Source organism: Delphinapterus leucas, chromosome 4, assembly GCF_059928025.1.
Source record: "Delphinapterus leucas isolate spDelLeu-1000000601 "Yukka" chromosome 4, BTC_Dleu_Yukka2, whole genome shotgun sequence".
Classification (NCBI taxonomy): domain Eukaryota; kingdom Metazoa; phylum Chordata; class Mammalia; order Artiodactyla; family Monodontidae; genus Delphinapterus; species Delphinapterus leucas.
Genome location: NC_143132.1, coordinates 118,111,273 through 118,126,431, shown reverse-complemented (window position 1 = coordinate 118,126,431; position 15,159 = coordinate 118,111,273). Strand labels below are relative to the sequence as shown.

The 15,159-nt window shown below is 41.7% G+C and overlaps 1 long non-coding RNA gene across 1 annotated transcript in view; it reads right to left on the bottom strand.

Moving 5' to 3' along the window:
• Positions 1-14,815, bottom strand: part of LOC149749410 (uncharacterized) — a 128,001-nt gene extending 113,186 nt beyond the window's left edge. Inside the window, exon 1 of the long non-coding RNA XR_016393111.1 lies at positions 14,618-14,815. This is a non-coding gene — a long non-coding RNA (uncharacterized LOC149749410). The remainder of the gene's footprint in view (positions 1-14,617) is intronic.
• Positions 14,816-15,159: the final 344 nt, after the last annotated feature.

Here is a 15,159-nt window from a genome sequence, read left to right as displayed (position 1 = left end):
TTGTTGAGGATTTTTGCATCTATATTGATCAGTGATATTGGGCTGTAATTTTCTTTTTTTGTAGTATCTTTGTCTGGTTTTGGTATCAGGGTGATGGTGGCCTCATAGAATGAGTTTGGGAGTGTTCCTTCCTCTGCAATTTGTTTTTCTATATCTTCCTGGTTCAGTCTTGAGAGGTTATACCTTTCTAAGAACTTGTCCATTTCTTCCAGGTTGTCGGTTTTATTGGCATAGAGTTGCTTGTAGTAATCTCTTATAATCCTTCGTATTTCTGCAGTGCCAGTTGTGATTTTTCCTTTTTTGTTTCTTATTTTATTAATTTGAGTCCTCTCCGTCTTTTTCTTGATGAGTCTGGCTAATGGTTTATCAATTTTGTTTATCTTCTCAAAGAACCAGGTTTTAGTTTAATTGATCTTTTCTACTGTTTTCTTTGTTTCTATTTCATTTATGTCTGTTCTGATCTTTATGATTTCTTTCCTTCTGATAACTTTGGGTTTTGTTTGTTCCTCTTTATCTAGTTCCTTTAGGTGTAAGGTTAGATTGCTTATTTGAGATTTTTCTTGTTTCTTGAGGTAGGCTTGTGTAGCTATAAACTTCCCTCTTGGAACTGCTTTTGCTGCATCCCATAGGTTTTGAATCATCGTGTTTTCATTGTCATTTGTCACTAGGTATTTTTTGATTTACTCTTTGTCTTCAGTGATCTCTTGGTTATTTATTAACGTACTGTTTAGCTTCCATGTGTTTGTGCTTTTTATGTTTTTTTCCCCTGTAATTGATTTCTAATCTCATAGTGTTGTAGTCAGAAAAGATGCTTGATATGATTTCAGTTTTCTTAAATTTACTGAGGCCTGATTTGTGACCCCAGATGTGATCTATCCTGGAGAATGTTCCGTGCACACTTGAGAAGAAAGTGTAATCTTCTGTTTTTGGATGGAATGTCCTACAAATATCAGTTAAAAGTATCTGGTCTATTGTGTCATTTAAAGCTTGTGTTTCCTTATTAATTTTCTGTTTGGATGATCTGTCCATTGGTATAAGTGAGGTGTTGAAGTCCCCCACTATTATTGTGTTACTGTCGATTTCCTCTTTAGAGATGTTAGCAGTTGCCTTATGTATTGAGGTGCTCCTATGTTGGGTGCATATATATTTATAATTGTTATATCTTCTCAGACTGATCCCTTGATCATTATGTAGTGTCCTTCCTTGTCTCTTGTGACATTCTTTATTTTAAAGTCTATTTTATCTGATATGAGTATTGCTCCTCCAGCTTTCTTTTGATTTCCATTTGCATGGAATATCTTTTTCCATCCCCTCACTTTCAGTCTGAATGTGTCCCTAGGTCTGAAGTGGGTCTCTTGTAGACAGCATATATATGAGTCTTGTTTTTGTATCCATCAGCAAGCCTGTGTCTTTTGGTTGGAACATTTAATCCATTCACGTTTAAGGTAATTATCAATATGTATATTCTTATTACCATTTTCTTAATTGTTTTGGGTTTGTTTCTGTAGGTCCTTTTCTTCTCTTGTATTTCCCACTTAGAGAAGTTCCTTTAGCATTTGTTGTAGAGCTGGTTTGGTGGTGCTGAATTCTCTTAGCTTTTGCTTGTCTGTAAAGCTTTTGATTTCTCCAATGAATCTGAATGAGATCCCTGCCGGGTAATCTTGGTTGTAGGTTCTTCCCTTTCATCACTTTAAGTATATCATGCCACTCCCTTCTGGTTTGTAGAGTTTCTGCTGAGAAATCAGCTGTTAACCTTATGGGAGTTCCCTTGTATGTTATTTGTTGTTTTTCCCTTGCTGCTTTCAGTAATTTCTCTTTGTCTTCAAATTTTGCCAATTTGATCACTATATGTCTTGGCATGTTTCTCCTTGGGTTTATCCTGTATGGGACTCTCTGCACTTCCTGGACTTGGGTGGCTATTTCCTTTCCCATGTCAGGGAAGTTTTCGACTATAATCTCTTCAAATATTTTCTCAGGTTCTTTCTCTCTCTCTTCTTCTGGGACCCCTATAATGTGAATGTTGTTGCATTTAATGTTGTCCCAGAGGTCTCTTAGGCTGACTTCATTTCTTTTCATTCTTTTTTCTTTATTCTGTTCCACAGCAGTGAATTCCACCATTCTGTCTTCCAGGTCACTTATCCATTCCTTTGCCTCAGTTATTCTGCTATTGATTCTTTCTAGTTTATTTTTCATTTCAGTTATTGTGTTGTTCATCTCTGTTTGTTTGTTCTTTAATTCTTCTAGGTCTTTCATTTCTTGCATCTTCTCGATCTTTGCCTCCATTCTTTTTCCGAGGTCCAGGATCATCTTCACTATCGTTATTCTAAATTCTTTTCCTGGAAGGTTGCCTATCTCCACTTCATTTAGCTGTTTTTGGGGGGTTTTATCTTGTTTCTTCATCTGGTACATAGACCTCTACCTTTTCATCTGGTCTATATTTCTGTGAATGTGGTTTTTTCCCACAGGCTGCAGAATTGTAGTTCTTCTTGCTTCTGCTGTCTTCCCTCTGGTGGATATGGCTATCTAAGAGGCTTGTGCAAGTTTCATGATGGGAGGGACTGGTGGTGGGTAGAGCTGGCTGTTGCTTTGGTGGGCCAAGCTCAGTAAAACTTTAATCCACTTGTCTGCTGATGGGTGGGGCTGGGTTCCCTCCCTGTTGGTTGTTTGGCCTGAGGTGACCCAACACTGGAGCCTACCCAGGCTCTTTTTGGGGCTAATGGCAGACTCTGGGAGGGCTCACGCCAAGGAGTACTTCCCAGAAGTTCTACTGCCAGTGTCCTTGTCCTCATGGTGACACAGAGCCACCCCCTGCCTCTGCAGGAGATCCTCCAACACTAGCAGGTAAGTCTGGTTCAGTCTCCTATGGGGTCACTACTCCTCCCCCTGGGTGCCAATGAGCTCACTACTTTGTGTGTGCCCTCCAAGAGTAGAGTCTCTGTTCCCCCAGTCCTGTTGAAGTCCTGCAATGAAATCCGACTAGATTTCAAAGTCTGATTCTCTAGGAATTCCTCCTCCTGTTGCCGGACCCCCAGATTGGGAAGCCTGACGTGGGGCTCAGAACCTTCACTCCAGTGGGTGGACTTCTGTGGTATAAGTGTTCTCCAGTTTGTGAGTCACCCACCCAGCAGTTATGGGATTTGATTTTATCGTGATTGCGCCTCTCCTGCTATCTCATTGTGGCCTCTCCTTTGTCTTTGGATGTGGGGTATCTTTTCTGGTGAGTTCCAGTGTCTTACTGTTGATGATTGTTCAGCAGTTGGTTGTGATTCTGGTGTTCTTGTAAGAGGGAGTCAGAGCACGTCCCTCTACTCCACCTTCTTGAACCAATCTCTCTTGACCTATTTTCTTCAACATAGAAAGTGGCGGGGTGGTGGGTGGAGGGGGAAGGGGGTGTGTTATAGATTAAAAGAAAGTTGAGACATACAAATGAAAAGCAATATTTGGTTCTTGTTTGTTTTCTGATTCAAACAAACCAATTATAAAAATGCATATTTTAGGCATCAGAGAAAACTGGACATTATTTATAAATCTGGTTAGATATGATAATAGTGCTATAGTTATGCTAACAAATAAGGATTGCCTATAAGAGATACACACTGAAGCATCTGTAGGTAAAATGAGGCGCTACCTGGGATTTAAAATTCTCTGAAGAAATAAAAATTTTGTAGGTACAGGGAAAGATGAAACAAGAATAACAGAATGTGAATAGTTGTACATTTGGCAAAGAGGCATATGAATTCACTGAATCTCATCTATGCAGTGTATGGAACGGTCTGAAATAAATCGGTGCCTTTAGACCATTAAAATGAAGGTATCTTTCTACAATGTTTTTGTTAATAGGAGAAATAAATATAAGCTCTTACAGGAATTGTGCTGTGTTGTGTGACTGTAGGAATGTTAAACTGCCTTTGACTGCACATCTACAATCACCATCAGCAAAGGTGTATAATGTCCTTTTCTATTCTACTGTCACATATTCATTCATTGGACAGATCAATTTGAGTACCTACTGTGTCACTATCCTTGGCTCTGCAGATGAAGAAGTGGACTTGAGAGACCATGTCCTTGCCTCTGTGGACATTAAACCAATAAATAAATCCAATTATTTCAAATAAAGGATAACCAGAAGGGGAAGTGGGGAGGGATTGAGCAGTATTAGGATGGTGAGGAAAGGCCACTCTTGGGAAACTAAATTTGAACGGAGTACAGAATGACGTGGAAGCAGCCAAGTGAATAGATGGGGGAGAGGGTTCCAGCACAGGGCACAGCAAGTACAGAGGCTTTGGAAAGAAACCTAGCTTAAGATAGCCAAGAGCAAAAAAAAAGAAACCAAGAAAGAAAGAAAGAAAGAAAGAAAGCCAGCATGCCAGAAGCAAACTGAACTGTGAGATTAGGAGTTTAGTGGTACCACATGAGGTTGAGGAGAAAATAATGTCCCTGTGGGTAGGATAACCAAGGGTCTTGGTTTGCTGGTATGGTCTCAGTTTGTGACTGCTGTCCCGTTCTGATGACTAATGAGACTGTGGCTCCTTTCAACTCACAAGTGTCCCAGAGTGGAGTCGAAGTGATATGGCCATTCTATGTAAACCCTGGATTCTATTTCAAGTGCAAGGGGAAACCACAGGGTGATTTTAAAGCAGAGAAAGTCAAGATTAACCTTTGGAAAGAGCACTGTAAGTGTTTATGCAAATAATCAAATGGTTTCCCCCTGTTTATAATACTAATACCGATAACGGATATCCTTAATTTCCTGGGCCAGCAGAGGTGATTTCCCTGGTCTTCACCTCAACTTTTTTCACATGACCACATAACCACACAAGTCACCAAATAAACATGGACTAGATGCAAATACACATCTATCTACTATATTCTGCCTCAAAGACAATGGAAAAAATGCAGAGATATGTAAAATTTTGTAAACTTCTTTTTACTAAATGTTTCTCCTTATCCCCTTATATCTGTAGAATTAAATGAATTGCCCATTCATCTTCAGGAAACATATCAAGTGTACTTTTCAGACAGTGTGATAGCACAGTGCTAGAAGCATTCAATTAGTAGGAAGGTGTTCCAAATTTTAGCTATTTGACTGGAATCGTTTGTCCAAATCTGTTAGGTCTCAGTTTTATCAACTACAAAATGGGAGTGGAGTGGTTCTTTTCAGTTCTGCTACTTTCAAGATAGGACTATCCATAAGGACTTGAATATCAGAGCCAGAATAATGAGGGGGGAGAAAGCAGTGGAAGTAAGGGATGGGAGAGAAGGAGAACGATGATGGGGAGGGAAGGAGAGAGGCAGAGGAGGAGAAGGTAGGAGAGGAGAGACGGGAAGCGGGGGAAGAGGTGAGGGAACGGGAAAAGATGGGGAGAGGGAGGGGAATGGGGGGAAGAAGAAAAGGAGGAGAAGCGGTGGAGGGGAGGAGAGGAAAAGGGAGCTCAGAGAAGGGGAGGGAATGAAAGAGGGGAGAGGAGAGGAGGGCAGAGGAGAATAAGGGAGAATATGGGAGAGGAGAGAGGAAAAGAAGAGCTGGGAAAGGGCTAACATTGTGACTCAGGGTTTTTAGTTGCAAGCAACAGGTATTAATTTGGTTTATTGAGGCAGAAATAGAATTTATCCCCAAGTGGACTTGAAGGCTTTTGCTAGGAAGAGACTCTACTATCCACTGCCCAACATCAAGCCAAGCAGAACTGGTCTCATGTCGACACCGATGCCACCATTTCTAGGCACAGACAAGGAGGCAGTACCACTGATACTCACCATGCAGGACCCTGACTGCAGGGCTTGCCACCCTAGCCTGATGAATATGTCTTTGCGTCCCCCAAGTCAGTAGCTGATTGGCGCATGCCTACGCCCTGGCTTCAACGAACACCAAAGATGTCATCTTTCAAGTTCCTTTGTGAAAGGAGGTCTCTGCCTCCCACACACACTCATCAGGAGGATTCTCTACACATGAGAAAGAGATTCCATGCTGGACATAGGAAAAAAAGTGACAGGCTCATTATAAGAATAGATTATACATAGAGTGATACACTAGCTTTGTGGCAAAAATGTGCTGCTATAAAAATAGTAAGAAAGATAATAATCTAGAGTTAGGTGGATAAAGCCACATGCTTCCTAGTTCTGATATTTTCAGGAGATCCTTTAGCCTGGTGTCGGGGAGGAAGGACAGAGGCCTCTCCTCTGGCAGGTCCCTTCCTCTTCTCTATAGTGAGACCAAGGAGGCCAAAGAGGAGCTCTTTAGCCAAAGACAGACTTAAAAATAGCAAGGCTGGAGTCTCAAATCTGGGGTAGGGGGGAGCACCATGGTTCTCTGATGCAGCTGAACTTCAAGCTTCTTGCCCTCAGAGAGAAACAGGAAGCACACTTCCTTATCAGTCAAAGCAGAATGAATCCTTTTAGCCTGGCCCCATTCTGGAGGGAGAGGAGAGTGAACTTCGCTCTGCCCAAATATGCCTGTGGAGGTCATTTGAGCTCTCATTGAATCGTTTACAGCAACACAGCTGGGAGACCCAGATCTCACTTCCTTGATAGTCAACAGTCTGCAGTTCATTTTTGCCAAGCCAAAAGATGACTTATAGAGGGAAGAATAACCATAGCAGCAACGACATTTACAAAGGAGCACGACCAGAGTGACTCTCTGACATTTGGGCTTGGCAATTTTCTCACTGTAACCCTGAAGCTGAGAATAATTTCCCTCTACCTAAAAGTCAATTTCTTTTGAGGTAATTTATAATCATGGAAACCACACAGATCCCTGAGGTCAGGGAGCCACAGTGAGACCACATCCTTTGTTTTCACTTCTCCACTCCAAGTATCTTAAGCTGCTTGTTGTGCCTGGTTCCAAAATGTACAAATCATTCCCAGCGGTCAGGTTGTGTAACAATGTTTCAACTGGCACGATGCCTGCTCCATCAGTACAAATGGCTTAAATATTTTCTGACTAACCAAATGACTGACCTACGTGCTTGCCATGAAACCACGTCTATGTGGCAGAGGAAGACTTGCAGACGGGTTGTGTTGGAGACTAACTTAAAGGTTGAGTTCTGAAGGAGCTGGTTCTCTCCCTTTGACACCCGGGAGCAGCTTCACTCAAGAGAGATACCAGCATCTGCGTATCAACCGGTAAGTGCTGTATTGTTGCACCTGCCCTCACTTCCTCTCTAACGACAGATTGGGCAGCAAGTGCCCCTGGATTAGCCTTTTTCCACCTCTAGCCCAGATGTTCTCACTCAGACACGCATGTGGGCCCCTCCTTCCACACAGAGTTAAGCGTGGCCTCCAGATAACCCTTCGGAAATCTCTGGACCTGTACATAAAACAATGGCTGAGAACCAGGCCTATCTGCCAGATTCATATGTAAAGAGTATCTTTAAGATTTATCAAAAGTCTGGTATTTACAGAATTGATGTCAAATGACAGCAGTTTTAAAAAAGGTGTAACATGATGTGGTTTATTTCTATGTTATCTTTGGTTTGTTTTCCCCAAGATCAGCTTTTACAATTAAAGGAACTTGGAGATTAATCCTTAAAGGAAATTGGAAATAGGTCATTGATAGAGAAAGAGTTCAGATTTGAATTGTCCGGACTGACACTGTGGATTGAAAGCTTGAAACTTTGGGATTGTTTCATAGGAGAGGCATTGAGCTAAATTTAAGGACAGTGAAAACTTTGAATTTTTTCTATCTTTTCTGTTTTTTGTTAGTTGTGGTTCCTGATTTGGAGTTTCAAAAAATTGCTACTCATTTGGAAATACCTACCTTGTCAACTCCAGGGAAGTCTTTTGTTTTTTCTTTTTTTTTTTACATCTTTACTGGAGTATAACTGTTTTACAATGGTGTGTTAGTTTCTGCTTTATAACAAAGTGAATCAGTTACACATATACATATGTTCCCATATCTCTTCCCTCTTGCGACTCCCACCCTCCCACCCTCCCCACCCCACCCCTCCAGGCGGTCACAAAGAACCGAACTGATCTCCCTGTGCTATGCGGCTACTTCCCACTAGCTATCTGCCTTACGTTTGGTAGTGTATATATGTCCATGTCTCTCTCTCGCTTTGTCACAGCTTACCCTTCCCCCTCCCCATATCCTCAAGTCCATTCTCTAGTAGGTCTGTGTCTTTATTCCTGTCTTACCCCTAGGTTCTTCATGACATTTTTTTCCCTTAAATTCCATATATATGTTAGCATACGGTATTTGTCTTTCTCTTTCTGACTTACCCCACTCTGTATGATAGACTCAAGGTCCATCCACCTCATTACAAATAGCTCAATTTCGTTTCTTTTTATCGCTGAGTAATATTCCATTGTATATATGTGCCACATCTTCTTTATCCATTCATCCGATGATGGACACTTAGGTTGTTTCCATCTCCGGGCTATTGTAAATAGAGCTGCAAAGAACATTTTGGTACATGACTCTTTTTGAATTATGGTTTTCTCAGGGTATATGCCCAGTAGTGGGATTGCTGGGTCATATGGTAGTTCTATTTGTAGTTTTTTAAGGAACCTCCATACTGTTCTCCACAGTGGCTGTATCAATTCACATTCCCACCAACAGTGCCAGAGGGTTCCCTTTTCTCCACACCCTCTCCAGCATTTATTGTTTCTAGATTTTTTGATGATGGCCATTCTGACTGGTGTGAGACGATATCTCATTGTAGTTTTGATTTGCATTTCTCTAATGATTAAGGATGTTGAGCATTCTTTCATGTGGTTGTTGGCAGTCTGTATATCTTCTTTGGAGAAATGTCTGTTTAGGTCTTCTGCCCATTTTTGGGTAGGGTTCTTTGTTTTTTTGTTATTGAGCTGCATGAGCTGCTTATAAATTTTGGAGATTAATCCTTTGTCAGTTGCTTCATTTACAAATATTTTCTCCCATTCTGAGGGTTGTCTTTTGGTCTTGTTTATGGTTTCCTTGGCTGTGCAAAAACTTTGAAGTTTCATTAGGTCCCATTTATTTTTGTTTTTATTTCCATTTCTCTAGGAGGTGGGTCAAAAAAGATCTTTCTGTGCTTTATGTCATAGAGTGTTCTGCCTATGTTTTCCTCTAAGAGTTTGATAGTTTCTGGCCTTACATTTAGGTCTTTAATCCATTTTGAGCTTATTTTTGTGTATGGTGTTAGGAAGTGATCTAATCTCATATTTTACATGTACCTGTCCAGTTTTCCCAGCACCACTTATTGAACAGGCTGTCCTTTCTCCACTGTACATTCCTGCCTCCTTTATCAAAGATAAGGTGACCATATGTGCGTGGGTTTATCTCTGAGCTTTCTATCCTGTTCCATTGATCTATCTTTCTGTTTTTGTGCCAGTACCATACTGTTTTGATTACTGTAGCTTTGTAGTATAGTCTGAAGTCAGGAAGCCTGATTCCTCCAGATCCGTTTTTCTTTCTCAAGATTGCTTTGAGTATTTGGGGTCTTTTGTGTTTCCATACAAATTGTGAATGTTTTTGTTCTAGTTCTGTGAAAAATGCCAGTGGTAGTTTGATAGGGATTGCATTGAATCTGTAGATTGCTTTGGGTAGTAGAGCCATTTTCACAATGTTGATTCTTCCAATCCAAGAACATGGTATATCTCTCCATCTATTTGTATCATCTTTAATTTCTTTCATCAGTGTCTTATAATTTTCTGCATACAGGTCTTTTGTCTACTTAGGTAGGTTTATTCCTAGATATTTTATTCTTTTTGTTGCAATGGTAAATGGGAGTGTTTTCTTGATTTCACTTTCAGATTTTTCATCATTAGTGTATAGGAATGCCAGAGATTTCAGTGCATTAATTTTGTATCCTGCTACTTGACCAAATTCATTAATTAGCTCTAGTGGTTTTCTGGTAGCATCTTTAGGATTCTCTATGTATAGTATCATGTCAACTGCAAATAGTGACAGCTTTACTTCTTCTTTTCCGATTTGGATTACTTTTATTTCCTTTTCTTCTCTGATTGCTGTGGCTAAAACTTCCAAAACTATGTTGAGTAAGAGTGGTGAGAGTGGGCAACCTTGTCTTGTTCCTGATCTTAGTGGAAATGCTTTCAGTTTTTCACCATTGAGGAGGATGTTGGCTGTGGGTTTGTCATATATGGCCTTTATTATGTTGAGGAGTGTTCCCTCTATGCCTACTTTCTGCAGGGTTTTTATCATAAATGGGTGTTGAATTTTGTTGAAAGCTTTCTTTGCATCTATTGAGATGATCATATGGTTTTTCTCCTTCAATTTGTTAATATGGTGTATCACGTTGATTGATTTGCATATATTGAAGAATCCTTGCATTCGTGGAATAAATCCCACTTGATCATGGTGTATGATCCGTTTAATGTGCTGTTGGATTCTGTTTGCTAGTATTTTGTTGAGGATTTTTGCATCTCTGTTCATCAATGATATTGGCCTGTAGTTTTCTTTCTTTGTGACATCCTTGTCTGGTTTTGGCATCAGGGTGATGGTGGCCTCGTAGAATGAGTTTGGGAGTGTTCCTCCCTCTGCTATATTTTGGAGGAGTTTGAGAAGGACAGGTGTTAGCTCTTCTCTAAATGTTTGATAGAATTCGCCTGTGAAGCCATCTGGTCCTGGGCTTTTGTTTGTTGGAAGATTTTTAATCACAGTTTCCATTTCAGTGCTTGTGATTGGTCTGTTCATATGTTCTATTTCTTCCTGATTCAGTCTTGGCAGGTTGTGCATTTCTAAGAATTTGTCCATTTCTTCCAGGTTGTCCATTTTATTGGCATAGAGTTGCTTGTAGTAATCTCTCATGATCTTTTGTATTTCTGCAGTGTCAGTTGTTACTTCTCCTTTTTCATTTCTAATTCTATTGATTTGAGTCTTCTCCCTTTTTTTCTTGATGAGTCTGGCTAATGGTTTATCAATTTTGTTTAACTTCTCAAAGAACCAGCTTTTAATTTTATTGATCTTTGCTATCGTTTCCTTCATTTCTTTTTCATTTATTTCTGATCTGACTTTTATGATTTCTTTCCTTCTGCTAACTTTGGGGGTTTTTTGTTCTTGTTTCTCTAATTGCTTTAGGTGCAAGGTTAGGTTATTTATTCGAGATGTTTCCTGTTTCTTAAGGTAGGATTGTATTTCTGTAAACTTCTCTCTTAGAACTGCTTTTGCTGTATCCCATAGGTATTGGGTCATCGTGTCTCCATTTTCATTTGTTTCTAGGTATTTTTTTATTTCCTCTTTGATTTCTTCAGTGATCACTTCGTTATTAGTTAGTGTATTGTTTAGCCTCCATGTGTTTGTATTTTTTACAGATCTTTTCCTGTAATTGATATCTAGTCTCATAGCATTGTGGTCAGAAAAGATAGTTGATACAATTACAATTTTCTTAAATTTACCAAGGCTTGATTTGTCACCCAAGATATGATCTATCCTGGAGAATGTTCCATGAGCACTTGAGAAAAATGTGTATTCTGTTGTTTTTGGATGGAATGTCCTATAAATATCAATTAAGTCCATCTTGTTTAATGTACCATTTAAAGCTTGTGTTTCCTTATTTATTTTCATTTTGGATGATCTGTCCATTGGTGAAAGTGGGGTGTTATAGTCCCCTACTATGAATGTGTTACTGTCAATTTCCCCTTTTATGGCTGTTAGTATTTGCCTTATGTATTGAGGTGCTCCTATGTTGGGTGCATAAATATTTACAATTGTTATATCTTCTTCTTGGATCGATCCCTTGATCATTATGCAGTGTCCTTCTTTTTCTCTTCTAATAGTCTTTATTTTAAAGTCTATTTTGTCTGACATGAGAATTGCTACTCCAGCTTTCTTTTGGTTTCCATTTGCATGAAATACCTTTTTCCATCCCCTTACTTTCAGTCTGTATGTGTCTCTAGGTCTGAAGTGGGTCTCTTGTAGACAGCAAATATATGGGTCTTGTTTTTGTATCCATTCAGCCAATCTGTGTCTTTTGGTGGGAGCATTTAGTCCATTTACATTTAAGGTAAGTATCGATATGTATGTTCCTATTCCCATTTTCTTAACTGTTTTCGGTTCGTTATTGTAGGTCTTTTCCTTCTCTTGTGTTTCTTGCCTAGAGAAGTTCCTTTAGCAGTTGTTGTAGAGCTGGTTTGGTGGTGCTGAATTCTCTTAGCTTTTGCTTGTGTGTAAAATTTTAATTTCTCTGTTAAATCTGAATGAGGTCCTTGCTGGTTAGAGTAATCTTGGTTGCAGGTTTTTCTCCTTCATCACTTTAAGTATGTCCTGCCACTCCCTTCTGGCTTGCAGAGTTTCTGCTGAAAGATCAGCTGTTAACCTTATGGGGATTCCCTTGTGTGCTATTTGTTGTTTTTCCCTTGCTGCTTTTAATATGTTTTCTTTGTATTTAATTTTTGACAGTTTGATTAATATGTGTCTTGGCATATTTCTCCTTGGATTTATGCTGTATGGGACTCTCTGTGCTTCCTGGACTTGATTAACTATTTCCTTTCCCATATTAGGGAAGTTTTTAACTATAATCTCTTCAAATATTTTCTCAGTCCCTTTCTTTTTCTCTTCTTCTTCTGGAACCGCTATAATTCGAATGTTGGTGCATTTAATGTTGTTCCAGAGGTCTCTAAGACTGTCCTCAGTTCTTTTCATTCTTTTTTCTTTATTCTGCTCTGCAGTAGTTATTTCCACTATTTTATCTTCCAGGTCACTTATCCATTCTTCTGCCTCAGTTATTCTGCTATTGATCCCATCTAGAGTATTTTTAATTTCATTTATTGTGTTGTTCATTGTTGTTTGTTTCATATTTAGTTTTTCTAGGTCCTTGTTAAATGTTTCTTGCATTTGTCTATTCTATTTCCAAGATTGTGGATCATCTTTACTATCATTATTCTGAATTCTTTTTCAGGTAGACTGCCTTCTTCCTCTTCATTTGTTAGGTCTGGTGGGTTTTTATCTTGCTCCTTCATCTGCTCTGTGTTTTTCTGTCTTCTCATTTTGCTTATCTTACTGTGTTTGGGGTCTCCTTTTTGCAGGCTGCAGGTTCGTAGTTCCCGTTGTTTTTGGTGTCTGTCCCCAGTGGCTAATGTTGTTTCAGTGGGTTGTGTAGGCTTCCTGGTGGAGGGGACTAGTGCCTGTGTTACGGTGGATGAGGCTGGATCTTGTCTTTCTGGTGGGCAGGTCCACGTGTGGTTGTGGGGTTGTGTTCCTGTCTCGCTAGTTGTTTGGCATAGGATGTCCAGCACTGTAGCTTGCTGGTCGTTGAGTGAAGTTGGGTGCTGGTGTTGAGATGGAGATCTCTGGGAGATTTTCACTGTTTGATATTATGTGGAGCTGGGAGGTCTCTTGTGGACCAGTGTCCTGAAGTTGGCCCTCCCACCTCAGAGGCACAGCACTGACTCCTGGCTGCAGCACCAAGAGCCTTTCATCTTTTTACATGTGGATGAAAGGCTCTTGGTGCTGCAGCCAGGAGTCAGTGCTGTGCCTCTGAGGTGGGAGGTCTGTTGTGGACCAGTGTCCGGAAGTTGGCCCTCCCACCTAAGAGGCACAGCACTGACTCCTGGCTGCAGCACCAAGAGCCTTTCATCCACACGGAAAAAGATGAAAAGGGGAAAAAATCATAAATCTTGCTCTCAAAGTCCACCTCCTTAATTTGGGGTGATTCGTTGTCTATTCAGGTATTCCACACATGCAGGGTACATCAAGTTGATTGTGGAGCTTTAATCCGCTGCCTCTGAGGCTGCTGGGAGAGATTTCCCTTTCTCTTCCTTGTTCTCACAGCTCCCAGGGGCTCAGCTTTGGATTTGGCCCCGCCTCTGCGTGTAGGTCGCCGGAGGGCGTCTGTTCTTCGCTCAGACAGGACGGGGTTAAAGGAGCCGCTGATTCAGGGCTCTGGCTCACTCAGGCCGTGGGGTGGGAGGGGCACGGAGTGCGGGGCGGGCCTGCGGCGGCAGAGGCCGGCGTGACATTGCACCAGCCTGAGGCGCGCCGTGCGTTCTCCCGGGGAAGTTGTCCCTGGATCCCGGGACCCTGGCAGTGGCGGGCTGCACAGGCTTCCCGGAACGGAGGTGCGGATAGTGACCTGTGCTCGCACACAGGCTTCTTGGTGGCGGCAGCAGCAGCCTTAGCGTCTCATGCCCGTCTCTGGGTTCCGCGCTTTTAGCCGCGGCCTGCGCCCGTCTCTGGAGCTCCTTTAAGCAGCGCTCTTAATCCCCTCTCCTCGCTCACCAGGAAACAAAGAGGTAAGAAAAAGTCTCTTGCCTCTTCGGCAGGTCCAGACTTTTCTCCGGACTCCCTTCCGGCTAGGCGTGGCGCACTAACCCCTTCAGGCTGTGTTCAAGCCGCCAACCCCAGGCCTCTCCCTGTGATCCGACCGAAGCCCGAGCCTCAGCTCGCAGCCCCGCCCGCCCCGGCGGGTGAGCAGACAAGCCTCTCGGGCTGGTGAGTGCCGGTCGGCACCAATCCTCTGTGCGGGAATCTCACGCTTTGCCCTCCGTACCCTGTTGCTGTACTCTCCTCCGCGCCTCCAAAGCTCCCCCTCCGCCTCCTGCAGTCTCCGCCCGCGAAGGGGCTTCCTAGTGTGTGGAAACATTTCCTCCTTCACACCTCCCTCCCACTGGTGCAGGTCCCGTCCCTATTCATTTGTCTCTGTTTTTTCTTTTGCCCTACCCAGGTACCTGGGGGGTTTCTTACCTTTTGGGAGGTCTGAGGTCTTCTGACAGTGTTCAGTAGCTGTTCTGTAGGAGTTGTTCCACATGTAGATGTATTTCTGGTGTATCTGTGGGGAGGAAGGTGATCTCCGCGTCTTACTCTTCCGCCATCTTCCCGGAAGCTATCTCTTTTTTTTTTTTCTCCGGAGAAGTCTTATTGGCTAAAAGTGACAGAAATTCATGCCGGAAAAGTTGAGCACTATTAGTTTACTCTCCAAGCTTGCTGTGTGATTTACGATAAATCAGTGACATTAGAATTACTACTGTTTTATTCTGGGCAATTTGGGGATATGACATATGGGAGCAAAAGAGAGAGTGGAAGAAGGAGAGGGAAAGAGAGAGAGCGAGAGTTTGCAGATGTTCCAAAATTGCAATTTGTGAGATATGCTACCTTAGAGATGTCCTCACCCTTGGAAGGCCAAGTGAGACCAAGGAAGAGTGCCTAAAAGGAAGGAAGAATTCAATGCCCACCTTGGACCAAGCCAAGACTTCAGGAAGAAACATTTTCTATTTAATCTGTTTCAT